Source organism: Oncorhynchus clarkii, chromosome 17 (assembly GCF_045791955.1).
Source record: "Oncorhynchus clarkii lewisi isolate Uvic-CL-2024 chromosome 17, UVic_Ocla_1.0, whole genome shotgun sequence".
Lineage (NCBI taxonomy): Eukaryota > Metazoa > Chordata > Actinopteri > Salmoniformes > Salmonidae > Oncorhynchus > Oncorhynchus clarkii.
In genome coordinates, this window is record NC_092163.1 from 41,924,789 (window position 1) to 41,949,966 (window position 25,178).

Here is a 25,178-nt window from a genome sequence, read left to right on the forward strand (position 1 = left end):
GATTATTTAACTTATAATTCACAATTCCAGTGGGTCAGAAGTTTAAGTTGACTGTGCCTTTAAACAGCTTGGAAAATCCCAAAAATGATGTCATGGCTTTAGAAGCTTCTGATAGGCTAATTGACATCATTTGAGTCAATTGGAGGTGTACCTGTGGATGTATTTCAAGGCCTACCTTCAAACTCAGTGCCTCTTTGCTTGGCATCATGGGAAAATCAAAAGAAATCAGCCAAGACCTCAGAAAATAAATTGAAGACCTCCACAAGTCTGGTTCATCCTTGGGAGCAATTTCCAAATGCCTGAAGGTACCATGTTTATCTGTACAAACAATAGCACGCAAGTATAAACACCATGGGACCATGCAGCCATCATACCGCTCAGGAAGAAGACACATTCGGTCTCCTAGAGATGAACTTACTTCGGTGCGAAAAGTGCAAATCAATCCTAGAAAAACAGCAAAGGACCTTGTGAAGATGCTGGAGGAAACAGGTACAAAAGTATCTATATCCACAGTAAAACGAGTCCTAAATTGACTCAGCCAGAAAGGCCGCTCAGCAAGCAAGAAGCTACTGCTCCAAAACCACCATAAAAAGACAGACTACGGTTTGCAACTACACATGGGGACAAAGATCGTACTATTTGGAGAAATTTCCTCTGGTCTGATGAAACAAAAATAGAACGGTTTGGCCATAATAACCATCGTTATGTTTGGAGGAAAAAGGGTGGAGGCTTGCAAGCCAAGGTGGAGGTGGAGGCTTGCAAGCCAAAGAACATCATCCCAACCGTGAAGCATGGGGGTGACAGCATCATGGTGTGGGGGTGCTTTTCTGCAGGAGGGACTGGTGCACTTCACAAAATAGATGGTATCATGAGGAAGGAAAAGTATGTGGATATATTGAAGCAACATCTCAAGACATCAGTCAGGATGTTAAAGCTTGGTTGCAAATCGGTCTTCCAAACGGACAATGATCCCACGCATACTTCCAGATTTGTGGCAAAATGGCTTAGGGACAACAAAGTCAAGGTATTGGAGTGGCCATCACAAAGCCCTGACCTTAATCCTATAGAAAATGTGTGGGCACAACTGAAAAAGCGTGTGAGAGCAAGGAGGCCTACAAACCTGACTCAGTTACACCAGCTCTGTCAGGAGGAATGGGACAAAATTCACCCAACTTATTGTGGGAAGCTCGTGGAAGGCTACCCAAAACGTTTGACCCAAGTTAAACAATTCAAAGGCAATGCTACCAAGTACTAATTGAGTGTATGTAAACTTCTGACCCTGTCACACTCTGACCATTATTTGCGCTGTTTGTTTCTATGTTTTGTTTGGTCAGGGTGTGATATGAGTGGGCATTCTATGTTGCATGTCTAGTTAGTCTGTTTCTATCTGTTTTGGTCTGATATGGTTCTCAATCATTGGCAGGTGTTTCTCATATTTAGGTAGACTGTTTGGTATTGTGGATGGTGGGTTATTGTCTATGTGATGTTGCATGTTTGCACTCAGTATTGATAGCGGTCACGTTCGTCTTGTTCTTTTGTTCGTTTGTTTAGTGTACTTCGTGTTTTTTCGTCTATAATTAAAAGGATGTATTCACATCACGCTGCGCTTTGGTCTCCTCACTATGACGATCGTGACAGAATAACCCACCAACAATGGACCAAGCAGCGTGGTAACGGCCAGCAGCAGCAGCGGCAAAGAACGCAGGACTCATGGACTTGGGAGGAGATTCTAGACGGCGAAGGACCCTGGGCACAGCCAGGGGAATTTCGCCGCCCCAAAGCAGAGCCGGAGGCAGCGAAAGCAGAGAGGCGCCGGTATGAGGAGGCAGCACGGCAGCGCGGCTGGAAGCCCGAGAGGCAGCCCCAAAAATGTATTGTGGGGGGGGGGGGGGGGGGACAGGGGGAGTGTGGCAGAGTCAGGAGTCAGACCTGAACCAACTCCCCCTGCTTACTGTAAGGAGCCAAGGATGGAACCAGATCCGGTCAGGGTGGTATTGTAGGTGAGCGAAGCAGAGACAGTGAAGGAGTTAATGGGGAGATTGGAGGAGAGAGTTATGAGGGAGGTGCTATGTTGGTGCCTGAGGCACGACATCCGCCCGACGGAGCGTGTCGGGGATTTGATGTCACCTGGGTCAGCTCTCCATACTCGTCCTGAGGTGCGTGCTAACCGTCTGGTGAAGACTTTGCCAGGCCCACGCACCAGGCCTCCTGTGCACCTCCCTAGCCCTGCACGACCTGTGCCAGCTCGGCGTTACAGTTCTCCGAGCCGTGCTTACCGTGGCGGGCGTTGTACTGGTCAGGCACCGTGTAATGTGGAGCACACGGTGTCCCCAGTACGCGTGCTTAGCCCGGTGCGCTACATCCCAACTCCCTGCATCTGCCGGGCTAGGGTGAGGATCCAGACAGGGCGGATGGTGCCAGCCCTACTCTCAAGATCTCCAGTACGCCTTCACGGTCCGGTCTATCCGGTGCCACCTCCACGCACCACCCCTTCGGTGGCAGCCCCCCGCACCAGGCTGTCTCTCCGTCTCATCCCTACAGGTGCTCCCGCATGTCCAGCGCTGCCAGAGTCTCCCCTCTGTCCTGAGCCGCCAGAGTCTCCCATCTGTCCTGAGCTGCGAGAGTCTCCTGTATGTCCTGAGCCGCCAGAGTCTCACATCTGTCCTGAGCCATCAGAGCCGCCAGTCTGTCCTGAGCTGCTAAAGTCTCCCTTCTGTCCTGAGCTGCTAGAGTCTCCCGTCTGTCCTGAGCTGCTAGAGTCTCCCGTCTGTCCTGAGCTGCTAGAGTCTCCTGTCTGTCCTGAGCCGTCAGAGCCGGCAGTCTGTCCTGAGCCGTCAGAGCCGCCAGTCTGTCCTGAGCCGTCAGTCAGCCAGGAGCTGCCAGAGCCGTCAGTCAGCCAGGATCTGCCAGAGCCGTCAGTCAGCCAGGACCTTCCAGAGCCGTCAGTCAGCCAGGACCTTCCAGAGCCGTCAGTCAGCCAGGAGCTGCCAGAGCGGTCAGCCAGTCCGGAGCTGCTCCTCAGTCCGGAGCTGCCCCTCAGTCCGGAGCTGCCCCTCAGTCCAGAGGCGCTCCTCAGTCCAGTGGGGCCTTTAATTAAGGTCTTAGACCCTAGTTTGGAGGCGAGGGCCGCCACTCTAAAGAGGCCCTTGAAGAGGGCAATGACTATGGTGGAGTGGGGTCCACGTCCCGCGCTAGAGCCGCCACCGCGGCCAGATGCCCACCCAGACCCTCCCCTATAGGTTTAGGTTTTGCGGCCGGAGTCCGCACCTTAGTACTGTCACACTCTGACCATTATTTGCGTTGTTTGTTTCTATGTTTGTTTGGTCAGGGTGTGATATGAGTGGGCATTCTATGTTGCATGTCTAGTTAGTCTGTTTCTATGTGTTTTGGCCTGATATGATTCTCAATCAGTGGCAGGTGTTTCTCGTTGTCTCTGATTGGGAACCATATTTAGGTAGCCTGTTTTGTATTGTGGTTGGTGCGTTATTGTCTATGGGATGTTGCATGTTTGCACTCAGTATTGATAGCGGTCACGTTCGTCTTGTTCTTTTGTTCGTTTGTTTAGTGTACTTCGTGTTTTTTTGTCTATCATTAAAAGGATGTATTCACATCACGCTGCGCTTTGGTCTCCTCACTACGACAATCGTGACAGACCCACTGGGAATTTGATGAAAGAAATAAAAGCTGAAGTAAATCATTTTCTCTACTATTATTCTGACATTTCACATTCTTAAAATAAAGTGGTGATCCTACCTGACCTAAGACAGGGAATTTTTTACTAGGATTAAATGTCAGGAATTGTGTAAAACTGAGTTTAAATGTATTTGGCTAAGGTGTATGTAAACTTCCGACTCCAACTGTTTATATATATATTAGACTGCTCATCTAAATAAATCTTGGTCGACCAACAGCCTATAAACCAAACAATAGACCAGTAAACTAAATGGGGTCAGCCCTAATATAGCTTCATACTTTCTTGTGTTCTTATTTTAAATGTTATTGTGTGTTTTTGTTTGACCTAATAATCTTTTTAGTGCTACATTGATATTGATTACTGCATTGTTGGGTTTGGAGCTTGCAAGAAAGGCAAGCTGTACTTGTGCACGTGGCATTAAAACTTTAAACTTTCTCTCTGTGACAGAGGCCAGCACTGTGTGGGAAACACTCAGATGTCTGTCTGTGTTGTCTGTTGGGTCTCAGCTATATGAGACAAAGGGCAGAGCTTTAATTCTGGTTTCCTCTGCCTCTGTTACGGCCTCACAGCAGAGGATGGAGGCACGCAACCTTTCCTGACCCTGGTTACCATGGAAACTATGCCAGCCACTCCCACAGAGACCCAGAGTTTGACCTCCCGCCCAGAACACCCTCCTTCAGGAAGTTCTCAAAGGGTGTGTATGCATTAATGTGTGTGTGTGTGTGTGTGTGTGTGAGTGTGTGCACGTTGTGCGTGACGGAATCCTAAAGAAAGAGAGGGAAACCAGATAGAAAGAGAGAAAGAGAAGGATCAGGGAGGGAGGCAGCTCCCTATCTGTTTAGTTGGAGCCTTGTGGAGTAGCTTGTGTTTCCTGAGGAATGGGAGGAAGATTATGACATAAACCCTTTCCCAGCCAGACAGTCAAGACCAGGGCCCATGGAGAGAACATGCTGACTCAGTTCAGAATACCGAACCTCTATGGGCCATTTGAAAAGCAGATACTGCACACTACAGTGTGTTTCAACAAATGTGCATACACACAGAGAGAGAAAGAGAGGATACGAGGGAGGTATGGAGAAAAATATTCGGACTCCGATACATTTCCAATATCCACCCTATTAGCATGCAGCTTCCATTTCAACACTCTGCTCCATTCTAAGATTCTTGGTTGGTGGTGAGATGTGTCAGGAATACATTCGAAAGATACACTTGTATACAAAATATTAGGAACACCTGCTCTTTCCATGACAGACTGACCAGGTGAATCCAGGTGAACGCTATGATCCCTTATTGATGCCACTTGTTAAAATACTGGAACGAACTACAAAAATCTCTGAAACTGGAAACACTTATCTCCCTCACTAGCTTTAAGCACCATCTGTCAGAGCAGCTCACAGATTACTGCACCTGTACATAGCCCACCTATAATTTAGCCCAAACAACTACCTCTTTCCCTACTGTATTTATTTATTTTATTTATTTATTTTGCTCCTTTGCACCCCATTATTTTTATTTCTACTTTGCACATTCGTCCACTGCAAATCTACCTTTCCAGTGTTTTACTTGCTATATTGTATTTACTTTGCCACCATGGCCTTTTTGCCTTTACCTCCCTTATCTCACCTCATTTGCTCACATCGTATATAGACTTGTTTATACTGTATTATTGACTGTATGTTTGTTTTACTCCATGTGTAACTCTGTGTCGTTGTATGTGTCGAACTGCTTTGCTTTATCTTGGCCAGGTCGCAATTGTAAATGAGAACTTGTTCTCAACCTGCCTACCTGGTTAAATAAAGGTGAAATAAAAAAGTGAAATAAAATCCACTTCAAATCAGTGTAGATGAAGGGGAGGAAACTGGTTAAAGAACGATGTAAATATTTAAGTGCCTTTGAACCGGGTATGGTAGTAGGTGCCAGGCGCACCGGTTTGAGTGTGTCGAGAACTGGAACTGCTGGGTTTTTCCCACTCAACACTTTTCTGTGTGTATCAAGAATGGTTCACCATTCAAAGAACATCCAGCCAACTTTACACATCTGTGGGAAGTATTGGAGTCACCGCTTTCAACACCTTGTAGATTCCATACTCTGACGAATTGAGGCTGCTCAGAGGGCAAAAGGGGAGGGGGGGTGCAACTCAATAATAGGAAGGTTGTCTTAATGTTTTGTACACTCAGTGTAGATCACCATCACTGTAATGAACGAGACCGCTAAGGCGTGAGTGTGTCCTTTAATAAATTAGCCAACTAAGACCCAAACGTGTATATAAACACAGGCTCAGCTCCAGACCTCAGCAGATGGAGAGTCATACACACACAGCTTTGTTTTGGTGAAATTTCTGGACATTTTGGAGTGTAGAAATGTTCCACACACACACACATGCCGAGTGGTCAGAAAGAACAGCTGTAATGGCTCTCCCTCCAAGAAGATGTTGTATGATTTTTCCACGAGACCCCTTCAATCCATTCTTGCTTATACTGTCCATGCATTGACTGTCCTTCAATCTCAGCAAGTGTCAGTCATTTGGGTCCCAGGGTGAGGAGACAGCAGGACCTGGCCTGTAGCCCGGGGCGGAGCAGACCAGAGTGGGATCAATGAGATGGTGGGGGTGGAGATGGATCCTCTATACAGGGGGCAGACTGCATGGCCTGTAGCCCGGGGGGGGGGGAGCAACCCAGAGTGGGTATGAGGAGATGGGACGGAAGGGGTGGAGATGGAGGCGGGACACATTGTTTGGATTGGAGAGGGATGAAGAGGGGGTGGTTAGGGAAAGTGGGACCAAGGCCAGATCCAACCCCCTGGAATCTGTCCCCATAGGGATGTAATCCCATTCAATTCGAGGGGGGTGTCCCAGATTGGAAGAACAAAGGACGCGTGTGTCACGTGAGGAGGGTAAAACAGACACGTTCACACGGCTTGGCAGGCCAGAGACAAAGGGGCTGCTGTCATCGCCACATGGCCCCCACCCCTCCCCCCACCAACCCCACACACGGACACCATAACACACAAACTAGGCTGATGTGTGCCACCATAGTTGCAACCTTTTCTGCTGCTGCCAGCTGATGCCATGCAGGGCTGGTCCAGAGTTGTGACGCTGCAATGATCCGTCACACTTTTACCAGCACCACACCTCCCTCCTCCTCCTCTCCCACCAGAATGAATCTCATGGCAGCTCTCTCACTCTATTCGATGCACATGCATACCCACAGATGTGAGTGTGTGCATCTGCATGTATCCGTACAGTGGATTGAATACAGTCAATGTCAATATGAACTCATTCAGGCAGAGAATTAGTCCGCACTTCTCTCTACACTGTATTCAGGTCCACAGTAGGAGGAGTTAGTGTGCTGATCGAAACCATGGCAACGCTTCACATTGGTCAGCATTAGTCCAGGCCGGGTAACTACTATTACTGTAGCCTATCGGTTTTTCCAAACAAATAAAACAATAGGAGAGACAAGTAGTAGTTTGTTACAGCGTAATTACATACAGCAGGTTGCTCCATTGGTCAATCCTCTGGTATAAAGCCTATGTGGTGTACAGTGTGGTTGACTGACATTATCACTCATGGTAGATCACTTAGGCTACAGCCCCTCCCACTAAACAAAGATTAGCAAAAAAGTTGCTGTAATGTAGTCAGACCAGCTAGTCTTGTTGTGTAGGGTAGACTACTAAACCACTACAGTGCTGCGCTGTAGGGCCTAATATAGGACCTTCTATACTGAGTATATAAAACATTAGGGACACCTTCCTAATATTGAGTTGCACCCCCATTTGCCATCAGAACAGCCTCAATTCGTCGGGGCACGGACTCTGCAAGGTGTTGAGAGCATTCCACAGTGATGCTGCCCCATGTTGACTAATGCTTCCCAGTTGTATCAGGTTGGCTGGATGTCCTTTGGGTGATGGACCATTCTTGATACACACAGGAATCTGTTGGGCATGAAAAACCAAACTGTGTTGCAGTTCTTGACACAAACCGGTGCGCCTGGCACCTACTATCATACCCCGTTCAAAGGCCCTTAAATATTTTGTCTTGCCCATTCACCCTCTGAAAGGCACACGTACACAATCCATGCCTTTATATTTTATTTAACTAGGCAAGTCAGTTAAGAACAAATTCTTATTTACAATGACGGCCTACCCCGGTCAAACCCTAACAACGCTGGGCCAATTGTGCGCTGCCATATGGGACTCCCAATCATGGCCGTTTGTGATACAGCCTGGAATCAAACCAGGGTCTGTAGTGATGCCTCTAGCACTGAGATGCAGTGCCATAGACCGCTGCGCCACTCGGGAGCCCAAATGTCTCAAGGATAATAAATCCTTCTTTAACCTCTTTCCTCTCCTTCAATTTAGAAACTCAAACAATACTTTAGAACCACTTAAATATACTCAATTTGAAGATTGTGCAGGGAATATAGTAGATTGGTTCCTCAATCTATATTTTCAGACTGTTAAGAGTATTCATCTGGTCAATATGTCAGTGTATTATGTCTGTTGTTTGTAACAGTGTGTTTATATGTGAACATGTGATTGTATTATATATTGTATTTTAATGTTTAAGGACTTTTGGAAGATATGTCCAAATGGAGACAGCAAAAAGAGATGCTAATAAAATAAAATAAACCCCCTTCATCTACACTGATTGAAGTGTATTTAACATCCAGAAGGGATCATAGCTTTCACATGGTCAGTCTATGTCACGGAAAGAGTAGGCGTTCCTAATGTTTTTCGTACACTCGGTGTACAAGGCTTCACGACAGAAAGCCAACAGAGGATAGGAGAGGCATTATTCATGGAGTGGGAGGTGTGGATATTTTCTGAATTCTAATAAGCAACTTTATTAGTGGCAGTTACCCTACCTGACATGACAGGGCTAACCTCTGCCAGTACTAACCTCTGCCAGTACTAACCTCTGCCAGTACTAACCTCTGCCAGTACTAACCTCTGCCAGTACTAACCTCTGCTAGTACTAACCTCTGCCAGTACTAACCTCTGCCAGTACTAACCTCTGCCAGTACTAACCTCTGCCAGTACTAACCTCTGCTAGTACTAACCTCTGCCAGTACTAACCTCTGCCAGTACTAACCTCTGCCAGTACTAACCTCTGCCAGTACTAACCTCTGCCAGTACTAACCTCTGCTAGTACTAACCTCTGCCAGTACTAACCTCTGCCAGTACTAACCTCTGCCAGTACTAACCTCTGCCAGTACTAACCTCTGCCAGTACTAACCTCTGCTAGTACTAACCTCTGCTAGTACTAACCTCTGCCAGTACTAACCTCTGCCAGTACTAACCTCTGCCAGTACTAACCTCTGCCAGTACTAACCTCTGCCAGTACAGTATACTGTATAATAAAAGTGAAGCTATAACCAATCGTAGAGATGATAAGCGTCACTTCCTCTGCTCTGAGCAGAACAATGGGACAGTTGATCCCAGAATGGAATTAGAGGGTGTCAAAGACTACTTGTAGCAATTTCCACAGAAAATTTGACAAAGACACATTCTTGCCGAAGTACAGTCCAAATGCAAATTTGGTAACAGGATGACGGCACAAACAACACAAATCGTCATTCTATATCCACACCTTGCATCTGCACAGTTCTTTAAGTAAATGTGTTTTTGTCAAATTTTCTGTGGGGAAATTGTTCAAATAAATCCTTGTGGATAGAGTTGTGTGGTTTGGTTAACTTTACAAATCATTGGTTTCGGTTTGGCATACATATTAAAGTAAACATTTTGTTGGAGTCTCAGCATCACTCAAAGTGGAATTGGCCCTGATGCAGGGTCTGGTCTGTTCAACAGACTGAGGAATATGAACTCAACGTTATGCCACGTTAGACCAGGGCCTGCATTTATCAAGCGTATGAGTGATAGGATGTTTATTTATTATAATATTAGGTCAGATTATTAAGTAGATCAACACTCCTACTGAGATGATTGAAAAAAAAAAAGACTTTGATTATAAGGTGACCTGTCTCTTTAGGATAGGACTGGTGTTGGGAGAACTGATCCTATGTCAGTTGTTACAGGGCTGGGAGTTACAGCAGCTGCAGTTTGAGAGAGAGAGAAAAGAGAGAGAGAGAGTTCTGGGTTGGGGCATCTGGATCCCATATAACAAAGGTCGCATGGATATAAAGGATAACACCAGCCTCCATAAAGTTTATTACAAATACGTATGGTCATATTGCATAGCCTCACGGGATCAGGCGGCACATGAGGCTGAGACCAGCATAGCCGCCAGACTGCATGTTTTCATTAGTACAGACAGAACATTAGACAGGTGTGTGGTGATGTGTGAGGATAAATTGACAACCTTTCGTTCTCGTTTCTTCTCTGTAACTTACAAAATACTTCTGACAACTTGGCAAATTGTCTGCAGATTGTTCATAATTAAGCCACGTTTTTACAATTGCTTATTACATGCATGTATAACGTGCACGAGCTGGTCACAAATGTGCCATGCCATGTATTCATTCTGCCTACTCAGTTGCAAAAAGTTTGTCGAACGGAAGCTAATAGAACGAAACGGAGAGGGACCTACCTGAATTTGTCAAATAGAAACTCTCGATTTAGTTGCAAAACATTTCCAACTGTTTGGCGGAATGAATACACCCCTGCTCAGTCAAAACTCCAATAGCCCTACTATATATACATTTTCGCCATTAGCCCAGCAACCTAGGACACCAACCGGCAGCTGCTTGTTATCACTGTTTGTTGGCTATTTTATGACATGGCCGGATGCATACAACTACGTACAAATTTGACAGCTTTGACATTAAAACAATGCCACAGCAGATAGCTTGCTTGGTGCAAGCACTGCGTGGTTTATTACACTGTAGCTAGCGCCCATCTAACTTGTCACACTGACTATTGTAGCCATAGCATGGCTGAGGTTTGCAACATTGTAACACCACATTAAGGTTGGCATACACTTTGAATAATTGCTTTTCTATTGCCCACAAACTAGGCCTAGGGGATTTATTATAATTTCTCTCATAACTAGAATTGTATAAAATAGTCGTAGCAATAGCCTACTGTGCTTCATCGGCCACCAAACAGCGTCACTGCTCAAGCAGCAATATAGCGCAGTCGATATTTTACTGCAAGTAGACACGAGCTACGAACTTCACTGCTCACGAAACACACCATGCAACAAAACACACATATGTTATCTGATTTGTAGGCTAACGTATGTGGACATTGATTGTTAATTCCAGGTGGAAAATCCCTTACCTGCTCTAGATCTATGGCCGCCAACGGACTGGTGCCATAATATTCTAATTATTCTGCTTTCAGTCTGCTCAAATAATGATTCCAAAATATATCAAACAATTCCTCGGCAGTGGTATCCGGTGTCTGATATTGTCGATATATCTGTCATTAACCAAATCGAAAGGGCGCCCGCGTCCCTAATTGTTGAATAATACAGACAGCAGCTCTCGCCACCAAAACCCGCTTATTTTGTAAGCGAGTTGCTGAGGTTTTAGGTTTTGATGATCGGCTGCGCATCGCCCTCTCTCATCAGTGTGTGTGTGGCTGGAGGGGAGCGTGAGAATTACTTGTAGGAACGTGACCTCTGGCGGACAGCTAATGTAAGTAACAGCGCCCTCTTTTCTTGTCTTTACCCATACGTAAATTATCCACAGTGACTGCTGCTGAGCAAACCTAGAGATCCCGCTAGCCCAGTTAGAAACCCCCAGAGCTGTGAAAATCTGCAACCAGACAAACTAACATTCCTAAATACTATTCCCTATTAAATAAATGTTAAAGGAACCCAAGGGCGTCATGCACCCATTATTTTAGAAGGGGCATGAAGTACATGTGGATGGATGGGGGTGGTCCATAGGGGGGCTGATCCCCACTCCCTCTCTCTCTCTCTCTCTCTCTCTCTCTCTCTCTCTCTCTCTCTCTCTCTCTCTCTCTCTCTCTCTCTCTCTCTCTCTCTCTCTCTCTCTCTCTCTCTCTCTCTCTCTCTCTCTCTCTCTCACACACACACACACACACAGCTGGCAGTGCGTGAGAGTTGTCAGCCAGTGCTGATAAGAAGTGACCACAGTGAAAGCTGGATTTGACATCTGTTTTAAACAGGAGGAAAGCAGCACCACTATGTGGTCATGTTTGGTAATACATGTTCTGCCCTTCCATATGACTCTTTATCACTACGGGTCCTGATGTTGGCGTGGCCTGTGTCTATGTGTGCAGCTGTGGTTTAGCAAGTCTGATGTTGTCTGATTCTGACATCACATCAAATCAGGCAATAAAAGCTTGGTTATTATGGATTTAGCAAGAAATATGTTACTCTAAAAAGGGCTTATTTGTTGTCTCCTTGTCAATACATTATGTGGTGTCTTTATTTTTCTAATGAACAATGCATCTATACAACATAAAAGAACGGTAGAAAAGTCAGCTGAGTACAGCCTGTATGTATGACATCATCATTGGTTTGCCAATTCATCCCAGCATTTACACCTTATGGACCAGTAGGAGGCAGAAGAGGATAGTTCCTCCATCCCCCATGCACAAAGGCAGGGAAATGTCTCCTCTGTGCAGTTAGGTCTCCTGCTGTATCCATGGCGACCTTGGCTGCTGATTGACTAGTGGATAGCAATCACACAGCCTCAAATGCAACAAAAAATGACTGTTATCCTGAGACTTATTGGCTGTACCGTAGGCTACGTATTGTAACATCCTCAGAGAACGTTAAAACAATCGAGGAAACAAATTATTGTGGGGGCGATATATAGGTATTGGTTGAAGCTCAATGTTAAATTCAAATCTCCCTACCATCATATCTATGCCAATTAGACACCAATCCAGATGACAATTCGCAAATCAACTTGATTGGAGGTGCACAACAGACATCCCGCCTCTCGTCATGAGCCATCAGTCCGTTACCGAGAACCACATACCAGATTTTTAACAGGGTCATTAGCATTAGGGCCATCAGACAATTTTTTTTTGCTCAGAACTAGCTCAATAGCTAAGTGTCAGATAAGAACGAGACTACAGCGTCCATAAAGGGACCATTAGACTTGCCACCTTTGGACTGAATAAGTTTGTCGGGGCCAGTGTATGGAGCCAGATAGCTGCCAAAAGGTTGAACGTGCGTATCTTTAGGATCATAAGAAAATACATATGTAAATGAATGTGACATTTCATCTGTGAACACACAAACACCAGTTTCAACTGTTCTGCCTTATTATTATTCGACCATGCTGGTCATTTATGAACATTTGAACATCTTGGCCATGTTCTGTTATAATCTCCACCTGGCACAGCCAGAAGAGGACTGGCCATCCCACATATGCTCTCTCTAATTCTCTCTTTCTTTCTCTCTCTCGGAGGACCTGAGCCCTAGGACCATGCCCCAGGAATACCTGACATGATGACTCCTTGCTGTCCCCAGTCCACCTGACCGTGCTGCTGCTCCAGTTTCAACTGTTCTGCCTTATTATTATTCGACCATGCTGGTCATTTATGAACATTTGAACATCTTGGCCATGTTCAGTTATAATCTCCACCCGGCACAGCCAGAAGAGGACTGGCCACCCCACATAGCCTGGTTCCTCTCTAGGTTTCTTCCTAGGTTTTGGCCTTTCTAGGGAGTTTTTCCTAGCCACCGTGCTTCTACACCTGCATTGCTTGCTGTTTGCGGTTTTAGGCTGGGTTTCTGTACAGCACTTTGAGATATCAGCTGATGTACGAAGGGCTATATAAATAAATTTGATTTGATTTGATTTGATTTTGACCATGTTATGATTATGGACTAACATCTTAGTCTTGAACAAATCTTGTGTTGTTGTACTTTTTATGCCTTTTTCTCCCCAATAGGCCCAAGCCTATACTATGCCATCTACTGGTATAACGGCATTATCAAATGCCATTTTCAAACAAGCCCTAGACTTTTATTTTGAAAATGAAACTGAAAGCTGCAAATCAACTCTAATGTTGCAACCAACATACCATACCATCCTGCATCCCACTGCTGGCTTGCTTCTGAAGCTAAGCAGGGTTGGTCAGTCCCTGGATCGGAGACTAGATTCTGCTGGATGACCATCACGGTCACCTAATCATCCCCAGTTTACAATAGGCTCATTCATCCCACTCCTATCCCCTGAAACTATTCCCCAGGTTGTTGATGTAAATGAGAATGTGTTCTCAGTTAACTTACCTGGTTAAATAAAAACATGTGGGCTAGAGCTGCTTGATTGACTAGATTATTTTGGTTCATATTCTTTGCAAATGCCACATTCCTGACAAAAATGTGTATGTATAAAAATATCTGTAACCGAGTAAAGTAAGAATTTAATTTGTAAATATTAATTCATAGTCGTAACATATGTTTACAGATCTAATTTAACGTGCATGGCTTTTCTAACAATCCTAATATTTACGTATGGGTTTTCTTACAATCCTAATGATATGTACGTTCAACCTTTTGGCAGCTATCTGGTCCATACCAATGGTGCGCATGCATGGGGGCCAAGCAGGCTTCCCTAAGAAATTGACCAAAAAATCCAACCAAAAAATATCAACATTTTTAGCTCTCGTCTCTCTGTGTTTCATAACTTTCCTTCAATTCGCAAGAGGCTGAATGCATCTCACAGGATAAAGCATCCGAGCGAGCGAAACAGCGCTCCTCTGTCTCGCTATGTGTAGGCCGTCTATCTGACGCTGCCTGGTCCAAACGAGTAGCATTGAATGCAAAGGAAGCCAGCAAGCATGGGGCCTCCCTTGACAAAATTTGTGTAAACAATTTACCGATCAACTTTGAGCTAAACTGAGCAAGTTCAACTGGGAATGGTTCTGGTGAGAAAAATAAAAGTGTGGCTAGCTAGTTAGCTGGCTAAAATTGGCCCTTTCCTAAATTAGCCATGGATGGAGATAGGGATTTGGATTTGTGGTTTTACTTAATTCTCTGTACTGACCAGTGATTATAACAGTGATTCTGATTCAACCATTAATTCATACATTGTTGTGCCCCTGGCCTGAGAGTAAGGAGGTTCAATATGTAGCTACACATAGAAGGCTAATGTTAACTAGCTAACGTTGCCCATGAATTGAAGTTAGGCTAGCGAGCAAGCATTTTAGCCAGAGTATGATCCCCACCACAGTTGCAACATTCTCCATTACAGATTCTTCAATACCATACTTTTCCCGTCTACAAACATTTGACACGCAACCATTTCCTTTTCAATTCCCACTCTATAATAGTTTGGACACAAATGCTCTTACCACATACATCACATATCCAAGCTTCACATATTCAGATAGAGTCTCCCCAAACAACAATAATATTGATAGGCTTTTTTCTTTTTCCTTCCATCTACCATACGGGTCAGGTGACATGTACTGACCACTCCTGGGATTTTCTGTTTAAGGTACTCGTCATCTATATCCAGTGAGACTCCAGCTATAACTATTTTGGCAGGCGCCCTGCTCCGAAGATCATTACATGTTACTTCTGACATGGACAATTTTGCCAGTTCCAGTGCATGCTTCTTCATCGACACAATGAACCAAAACAAGGCTGCTTCTAGTCACCTTGATTGAATCCACCTTTCCCACTGTTTTCTTTACAGTTCTCAATATTACTAATGGATTTCCCAAATTAAACTCCTTGTCCAAAAAATTCAGTCCAACAAGAAATACATTATTGGACCTTGTCTTCTACTACAACTTTTGTTCGTTTTGTTCCTTTCTTTGATTTAATTATTTTCCATCGAGAGTCACACACTTCACTTGCCGCACTTTACGATTCAAGCACAGTTGCCATTTCATCCCACCCGCCAGTTAACGTTTTCTAGGTAACGTTAGCCAATGTAAAACTGTAACTTTAGCCAACATGCATGACAAGTTCATGCACCACAACGTTAAATCAAATCAAATTGCATTAGTCATATGCGACGAAATGCTTACTTACAAGCCCTTAACCAACCATGCTGTTAAAAAAGAAATATAACAAATAATTAAGGTGCAACAATAAAATAACAGTAGCGAGGGGGTTCCGGTACAGAGTCAATGTGTGGGGACACCGGTTAGTCGAGGTAATTGAGGTAATATTGACCTGTAGGTAGAGATAAAGTGACTATGCATGGATAATGAACAGAGAGTAGGAACAGTGTAAAAATGGGGCGTGGGGTTGGGACAATGCAAATAGTCCGGGTAGCCATTTGATTAGCATGGGGGTAGAAGTCGTTAAGAAGCCTTTTTGACCTAGACTTGGCGATCCGGTGCCGCTTGACGTGCTGTAGCATAGAGAACAGTCTATGACTAGGGTGGCTGGAGTCCTTGACAATTTTTGGGGCCTTCCTCTGACACTGCCTGGTATAGAGGACCTGGATGGAAGGAAGCTTGGTCCCAGTGTTGTACTGGGCCGCACACACTACTCTCTGTAGTGCCTTGCGGTCGGAGGCCGAGCAGTTGCGATACCAGGCGGTGATGCAACCAGTCAGAATGCTCTTGATGGTGCATGCCAATTTTTTTCAGTCTCCTGAGGGGGAATAGGCATTATTGTGCCCTCTTCACGACTGTTGGTGTGTTTGGACCATAATAGTTTGTTGGTGATGTGGATACCAAGAAACTTTGAAGCTCTCAACCTACTCCACTACAGCCCCGTCGTGCTTGGTCATGCAGTCATGGGTGAACAGGGAGTGCAGGAGGGGACTGAGCACACACCCCTGACGGGCCCCTGCGTCGCAGATGTGTTGTTACCTATACTTACCATCTAGCGGTGGCCCGTCAGAAAGTCCAGGATCCTGTTGCAGAGGGAGGTCTTTAGTCCCAGGGTCCTTAGCTTAGTGATTAGCACTATGGTGTTGAACGCTGAGCTGTAGTCAATGAATAGCATTCTCCCGTAGGTGTTCCTTTTGTCCAGGTGGGAAAGGGCAGTGTGGAGTGCAATAGCGATTGCATCATCTGTGAATCTGTTGGGGTGGTCTGCAAATTAGAGTGGGTCTAGGGTTTCTGGGATAATGGTGTTGATTTGAGCCATGACCAGCCTTTCAAAGCACTCCATGGCTACAGACGTGAGTGCTACGGGTCGGTAGTCATTTCGGCAGGTTACCTTGGTGTTTTTGGGAACAGGGACTATGGTGGTCTGCTTGAAACATGTTGGTATTACAGACTCGGCTAGGGACAGTTTGAAAATGTCAGTGAAGACACTTGCCAATTTGTCAGTGCATGCTTGGACTACACGTCCTTGTAATCCTTCTGGCCCTGCGGCCTTGTAAATGTTGACCTGTTTAAAGGTCACTGTGGGGACGACGTCATCGATGCACTTATTGATGAAGCCAGTGACTGATGTAGTGTACTCCTCAATGCCATCGGAAGAATCCCGAAACATATTCCAGTCTGTGCTAGCAAAACAGTCCTGTAGTTAACATCTGCGTCTTCTGACCACTTCCTTATTGAGCAGGTCACTGGTACTTCCTGCTTTAGTTTTTGCTTGTATGCAGGAATCAGGAGGATAGAGTTACGGTCAGTTTTGCCAAATGGGGGGCGAGGGAGAGCTTTGTACGCATCTCTGTATGTGGAGTAAAAATAGTCTAGAGTTGTTTTTCCTCTGGTTGCACATTTAACATGCTGGTAGAAATGAGGTAAAACGGATTTAAGTTCCCTGCATTAAAGTCCCCTGCCACTAGGAGCGCCACCTCTGGATGAGCATTTTCCTGTTTGCTTATGGCCCTATACAGCTCGTTGACTGCGGTCTTAGTGCCAGCATCGGTTTGTGGGGCTAAATAGACAGCTACGAAAAATATAGATTAAAACTCTCTTGGTAAAACGTGTGGTCTACAGCTTATCATGAGAGACTCTACCTCAGGTAGTCAAAACCTTGTGACTTCCTTAATAGTAGATTTTGTGCACCTCTTGTCTTACCAGAGGCAGCTGTTCTATCTTGCCGATGGACCAAAAACACCACCTGCTGTATGTTATCCATGTCGTTCAAACACGACTCTGTGAAACATAAGTTATTACAGTTTTTAATGTCCTGTTGGTAGGATATCCTTGATTGGAGCTCTTCCATTTTGTTATTCAGTGATTGCACTTTAGCTAATAGGACTGATGGTAGAGGGGGTTTACTCACTCGCCTACGAATTTTCAGAAGGCAGCCCAAACCTCCGCCCCCTTTTCCTCTGTCTTTTCTTCATGCAAATGTTGGGGAGAAAGCAGTATATCCTTCTCAAACACTGCAGTTAGCTATGCTACATTTCCTTATCTAAGAACAACCAAGACCACAACGCAAACCATAGCCGAGAAAACAAATGGCTTTGTTAAGAAACAGTAAGCTAGTTATGAACTGCATATAATCAATGGTTGAACCCCAAACGCACATGTAAACAGAGCCTCAGTTCAGTTGTGCACTGCAAGTGTGCAAATGCATGCTAGCATCAGACAATTTACCAGACTCACTGAAAGCATCGCTGTTTGAAACATGTAGAATACATTCCAGCCGCAGCATATGCTTCCTCTCCTGCCTTGTCATTATAATCCACATTTGTGCTGACTGATTAACACGGTGTCAATTCACTTTTCAATGAGTTCCCAGAAAATATTAAATTGCCATCCAGAAGTAAAAAGTAGTCAAAAAGTGCTTCACATGGTATAACAACATCAGAATCATTGAGAGGGTTTGATTAATCTCAACCGGGTGCCCGTGTAGGCGTTTTGAATTCGATTCGGAACCTGGCTGCCTCCCAGGTGTGAGCCGGGTGCCCTGCTCTGTCCGACGGAGAAGTCGGCTTAAAACTTAGTGTAGTAATGAGTAGAATTCTGTGTTTTCACATGCAAAAGTGATTGCTTTTGATAAAAAAAAGCTTTTTATCTGACTTCCCTCTCCGATTTTGCCCGATGACATGACGGGCTGGCCAGATTAATCGAACCCCCTCTCTGCTTGCTGAATTTGTGTGCCATGCTGTGTGCAGTCAAAAGAAAATGGCGTGCTTGCTAACTTGTTAAGCTATGTGATTAAAATGAGTCTGTTTTCAGTAAATCAACCGTTTTAGACTATTGTATTTTAACCAAACACGATAAATAAACGTTCATTCAGTTCTGAGTGAATGAACAAAAATCCTTTTGGAACGAATGCTTCCAGACTGTCCATTTAAATGCTCTGTCGAAATCAATGTTTTATAGAACAGGGTTCGTAGTGTAATAGTTACAGTTACCACCTGTGGAACTGAAGATAGTGGGTTCGCCACCCGGAGAATACATTTTGACCATTATTTAGTTTATAGTTTTGACAGCCCCCTCCCAACACACACACACACACACACTTATTTTCACTTATTTGGTGGCTCTTAAAAGAGCATTTGGCTTTGTGGAGTGACAGTCAAGTGGAAGTGAGTGTGGTGGTGTGTACTACTGCATGGATCCTGCTAGAACGGAGGAGAGACCAGCTCTCAGGCTTTCAAGGACGAGCTCGTTGCCTTATCCGTGAGATGCACGCCATCCCTACGATACTGCCCAGGGACACGGTGCTTTGTGGCAGAGTGGCGAATTGTGGGCATGCGCCTGTCACTGAGAAATGCATGCTAGCCCATGCGGAGCCAATTAAAATGCTTGCAGTACACATGGTACTATGTTATTAATTCTTAAAATGTACTGTATGTTCTGTTCCATTTTTCATATTGATACTGCCATTGTAAGGGTTTTCCTGTGGTGAAGTAGAGGCGGACCAAAGCGCAGCGTGGTTATATTGATTCATGTTTAATAAAAAAAGATAAACACGAACACTACAAAACAATAAACGTGGAAAACCAGATACAGCCCTATCTGGTGCAAAACACAGAGACAGGAACAATCACCCACAAACACACAGTGAAACCCAGGCTACCTAAGTATGATTCTCAATCAGAGACAACTAATGACACCTGCCTCTGATTGAGAACCATACTAGGCCTAAACATAGAAATACCCAAAACCTAGAAAAACAAACATAGACTGCCCACCCAACTCACGCCCTGGTTCATAATGAACAAGATCGGTTTGACAAGGGGGACGTGATCCTAGATCAGCAAGCAGCCCGTGATGTCCAGATGATCTCTTTAAGGATGCTCATACGGGAAGAGATGAGGAGATAATCAGACTATTTCCTCTATTTATTGACGTACCCTAACCCTAACCTTAACCCCCTACCCTTACCCTAACCTTAACCGCTACTCAACCCTAACCATAACCCTTACCGTAACCATTTAAGATGTCAACTTCAATGGGGTAACGTCAGATATAGGACATCCCAAGGATCCCAGAGAGCAAGGCCCTTTGACATTCCCAGAGGATGTTAAAGTATACTGATTTTGAAACATGTCCAAAGGATTTACAAGGGGTTGAGTACCATAACCAAATGGATTCAATTGATCTGCAGATGGATTCTACCTGTGGGTGTCCATTCTGCCATCTACCATTTTGGTTTCAGAATAACATTTGTGCATGTGCCGTAGTCCCTGTTTTTAGCATATTTAGCACTTTTATATAATACGTTTATATTTAGCACGTAGAGCATCACCACTGTGTCAGCATTATGGTCGCTCAGCATGTAAACTGTCCTTCAGCAGTACTAACCATTTGAAAGCAGAAGTAATGTAAGAACTTCCAATGAGCGGTAGAATGGGAACCAAAAGGAGCAAAATCTTATTGAACAGGAAACGTGTACAGTAGATTATAGATATTATTTTGTGTCATCTTTGTAACCCTAAAAATGCATCTGAAAGACAGCACCGGGTGTGTATAGCAAAGCCTATGGTAACATCTTCATTTAGATGACCTTGTCAACATGTACAGTTCATGTTCTCTTCAGAAACAGTCTTACATGATCAGTAAAGAGGATTACAATAAGACCCCCAACCCCCCCCCCCCCCCCACACACACACACATTTGTAAATATTTATAGTTGGGGGGGGGGGGGGGGGGGGGGTTAAGATTTAGCAGTTTAAGTCGAGAAGCATAAGGGAGTAAACCACATACAGTATAACGTGAGATAGAGAGACCTCAGACTGTAGTTGCTGTACAGATGTTGGGGAAACCAGTGAGTAAAAGTAGGTTAACCGGTTAATGAAAAATCCTGATCCAACAAGACTCCTCTCTAACAGCTTTTCCTTTCACTCTCAATGTAGCTCGATGTATCTCCCCCCTCTGCCTCTCTCTCATTACCAGTTCAACACCAACATGAAGCTCAAATGAACGTTGAGATGAATTGAACGTCAGAACAGACTCGTTCTTCTGCTCCTCCCTTTTTTCATTCACCCGGATTTCTCCACATTGGTGGGTTTTCCTCACTGGGGTGTTAGAAGAGAGAGAGAGAGAGAGAGAAACTGACAGAGACAGAAGAAAGTGAGCAAGAACAAAAAGAGAGGGAGAGAAAGAGTAAGAAACAGAGCGAGAGAGAGAGAAGGAGTGCGACCCATGCTTTGTAAGGGGTATCAAATTAATGACATGCCAAAGGCCTCCAGTAGTGAAAGCTTTTAGGGCTTAAAGCTCCACCAGGAAACCCCACCACAGACTCCCACAGCCCCCCCATGGTTGCCACCATAATCAAGGGAGGCAGATTTGGAATCCTTGAAAGATGGGGGGGAGGATGGAGAGATGAAGGAGAGGGGTAATTCTCTGTCTGGCCCCTGCAACCAATTACACGGCATGTCAATGTCGGTTAGTGTAAAAAATATTTTTTATAAATGTATTCTGTATTTGTGTGCTGGAGGTGGTTCAGTGAACTAGATGTGTGTGATAAGTACAAACCATTCCTGAGACATGAAGAATTGTGTTACCCACCAGAGCTAACAGCTTGGCTAATGTGGTCCTGAGCTGAGCAAGTGACCCAAGTTTGATCCTCGTCATATCTGAGTCTCTCTCTCTCTCTCTATATATATATACTGTATATATATGTATATATATATATATATATATTTCTCTCTCTCTCTTTCCCTCTCACTCACTCTTTCTAACTTGTTCTCTCTCTCTCTTTCTCACACACACAGGGACACACAAACACACAAACCCACACAAAGATGTGCCAGTGTGTGGCTGATATATGGATTCCTCTGGCCGTCAAAGACCACACTGTCTCTGTGACAGAAGAGCTTTGTGGGAGATAGAATGGGCTTGGGCCAATGAGGGGAACAGATATGGCTGAATGGACTAATCCACAGCTCCCTGTCTGTAACAAATGCATATACTGTAGCATGCGTAGGTCATTGCAGGTCTGTGGAGATCTTCACAATTGCTATAATAATCTGTGCAGAATCTCGAACAGCATTGATCAATTGCACCATTTACTTGGAATGTAATCTCTATTGCAGTCCAGGTCATTTGGTTATGCTAGATGAACAGTGGCGATTTTGGCATGTAAGTCTTGGTGGGGCAAACCCCCAATTTTCTTCACTTGCATACCAGCAACGCCACTACACAACATAACACTAAACAATACGTTCATTGCACTATATCGGTGACATGCGGTGCCCACAAACTGTTAGGGCCTACATAATGCTGTCCCAACAGCAGTGCTTTCTTTTCAGCACCACGGAGGGAATCCTTACCATCGCTACACCTGGCTATCAGCAGAGTCTCGTCTGGCAGCGAAACAATTTATTCAGCCTCGTTTACTGCCTTTAATAAAAAAAAACATAGCTGATATGGCTGACCATATCTCCCTGGCATATTACATCACTTATGCAGCAGCATATACGACATTTTTGGACCCGACTTGTTGGGCGCGACGGTCCTTTGTTGGCAAATTTTGTCATCAAAGGAAGCGAAAGATTTACAATTCCGAGTTGGATGACCACTCTAACCGTATTTTCCCAGTCTGTGCACGTTTATTCCAACTTCCCAGTTACAATGCTTGCGGTTAACCACTGTCACCGATTCCTTCCAAATAACTAATTGTTGAATTTGCGATTTCCACCTGGCCGATGAGCACCCATACGTTTTATCTATAATTTATCTTCATTATTTCTCTTCATATAACAATGATTAAAAAGGATTTGCCAGTGGATTGTCTACTTGATTGATGATGATGACTGCTAGCTATGATTTTGAAAGTAAGATGTTGACATCGAAGCTACTGTAGATATAATGTGATTTGACATCATTTTATCTGTGGCCAATGACCTTGAGCCTTCTTGGAAGGGCACTTATAATATAAGTATATGGCAAGACCCAAAGGGCTCACATTCTTGATGTCTACCCTTACTAATGACAGGTGACGTTGTGTCCCCATGAGTGACAGAACACTGAGCCAATCACGGTGCAATGCTGAGCCAATCACGGTGAAATGCTCCTATTTTCTGCTGGCCTGCCCCACCACCACAGCTTTATTAACTCAATTATATATATATATTCTACATTGTTTGCAAATTGTATGTGACACGTTACAAAATAACATGCAAAACAGGCAAGCCCCCCCCCCCCCCCAACAAAAAAAATGTGGGGCTCAAAACAGGTGATGAATGAAGGGTCACCACTGTAGATGAAGCACAGTGATAACACAATATGTTGTTTAAATAAACAAAATATCTGATATTTTATTCCCATTTGAACATGGCTGTGCTTTGAAATGGTTTAAAGCACAGTGATATACTTTTGGGTGATAACTAAACCAACTATCTGGCTTTGTTTTTCCATTGGAATTTAGTTGTGCTTTTCGATGGTTGAAAGCATAGTGATAACACATTGGAAATTCAACTAACTTTTGGCTGTCTTTTTGAGTGGGTGAATATAGGTTGTAATCTCATTGATCAACGTCTCAACCAAAAATGACCTAATTATTCACTGTAACCTCCACCTCTCCTTCAACAAATAACACCGCACCAGAAGGTTTCTATTGTCACCAGTTTATCTCCCTTCCCCCCTCAACCCCCATTAACACCTGTCCAGTGGTACCCGGGGTGCGCGCCTTGCACTCCTCCCGATAGCAGCGTGCTCCAGTCGAAGATGCGATTGAGGCTTAACGGATAGGGAGAGAGGAGGAACAGCGAGAGAGACTGAATAAGAAACGGGGAGAGCGAGAGAGGTAGGAGAGAATCCATGAGAGACCTGTACCGCATTACACGAAAGGAGAGAGCACAGACACACACTCTCTCATACACAGCATACGCTACTGCAGAGCTGACACACATCGCGGAGAGAAGGAGAAGAAACAGCGATATCGCTACTGTCACGGCACAGGTAAGCAACAGCAGCACTATATTAATCTAACAGGCTTCTGATAATATTGACTAGCGGCTAGCGGGTTTATGAAGAGTTGGAGATGGGGAGATGAAATTATGATGTGAAGGGATGCTGCGTCTTCGGTAAAGACGGTGGAGGTTGTCGGTAAAGCCCTGGCCTTGTCGTTAATCTGCAGTCGTTCCTGGCCGGGAATTGGGCCGAGCCGAGCTCAATGCTCTGCGCGTCGCTGAAAGATGCTGCGGTGGGTGATTTTTTGCTGCTCTGCGCAAATTTTAAACAGGGCCAGAATCTATGGAAAGTACAGTCGTTTATTCCACACACCCATCACATTTACGTATTTGTAGGTAGTTGTGATGTTTGACATAATATCGAGCTGTAGAGGAGACAAACGAGCTATTGAATGGTTGTTAGCAGGGTTGTTTTGTTAGGCCAGGGGGCTGCGGGCAGAGATGGCTGGTACTGTAAATGATCCTAGAGAGAGGGAGGATGATACTAGCGCTCCTTGAAATGAGAGTGAGTGACTGGTCATGGAGAGATAATTCAGGGGATCGGTTTGTTTATCTGAATCAGGTCATGTCACCAAACCAGCCAATGGTCCCTTGGCTTTCATGGGAGAGTATTTTGTTGAGCGTTCTGATTCATCCATCCGCAAGGCCTCTGTGTAAGGACACACGTTTAATTAACTAGGCCTATTCACTGCTTATACATTTGGGTGGAAAATCAACATGTATAGCCTTTTGCTTTAGCTGAGTTTCATTTACCTGCTGTCTAAGTGGAGCAAACTAATAACCTATCTCTTGTGTGGGTTTTTGTGCACCTGCATATAGGGAGGACAGTGTGTAGTGTAGGCCCAACATGCTTTGGGTAGAAATTGCATTAAAACACAAATCTAGGATCGGTTTATCCACCTCCAATCCTAAACATAATTAAGGGGGGAATGCATAACTGACCTGTGATCAGATTACAGGGCAAACATCCTCTTACACTGCAGGGCCAAATGCATATGATGAGCTATCATGTCATGTGACGTTGGGGCATATTATTTAACCTAGACAGGGCTGTGTTAGCTGTAGCTGTGTTTACCCTGTGTGTGTGTGTGTGTGTGTGTGTGTGTGTGTGTGTGTGTGTGTGTGTGTACGTGTGCGCATTTGCGTGTGTGCGTGTGTATATTTGTGTGTGCAACTGTGCATATGTGTGTGTGTATCAGTACCTGGGCTGTGGCCTGTGTTTGATGGCGTTACATAAGGGCTATAGAGGGGAACATCTGTCCCTCTTCTCTCCCCCCCAGCAGGCCATCTCTGGGACAGCTTAA

General features: G+C 44.7%; 2 protein-coding genes across 2 annotated transcripts in view; one reads left to right on the forward strand and one right to left on the reverse strand.

The window, feature by feature from the left end:
* LOC139370869 (phosphatidylinositol-4-phosphate 3-kinase, catalytic subunit type 2 beta) overlaps nucleotides 1-11,232 on the reverse strand; it is a 66,233-nt gene extending 55,001 nt beyond the window's left edge. The window contains exon 1 of the mRNA XM_071110703.1: nucleotides 10,934-11,232. The gene's annotated coding sequence lies outside the window, so the exon portion shown is untranslated. The remainder of the gene's footprint in view (nucleotides 1-10,933) is intronic.
* Nucleotides 11,233-23,694: 12,462 nt separating this feature from the next.
* LOC139370870 (neurofascin homolog (chicken) a) overlaps nucleotides 23,695-25,178 on the forward strand; it is a 149,343-nt gene continuing 147,859 nt past the window's right edge. Inside the window, exon 1 of the mRNA XM_071110706.1 lies at nucleotides 23,695-23,863. The gene's annotated coding sequence lies outside the window, so the exon portion shown is untranslated. The remainder of the gene's footprint in view (nucleotides 23,864-25,178) is intronic.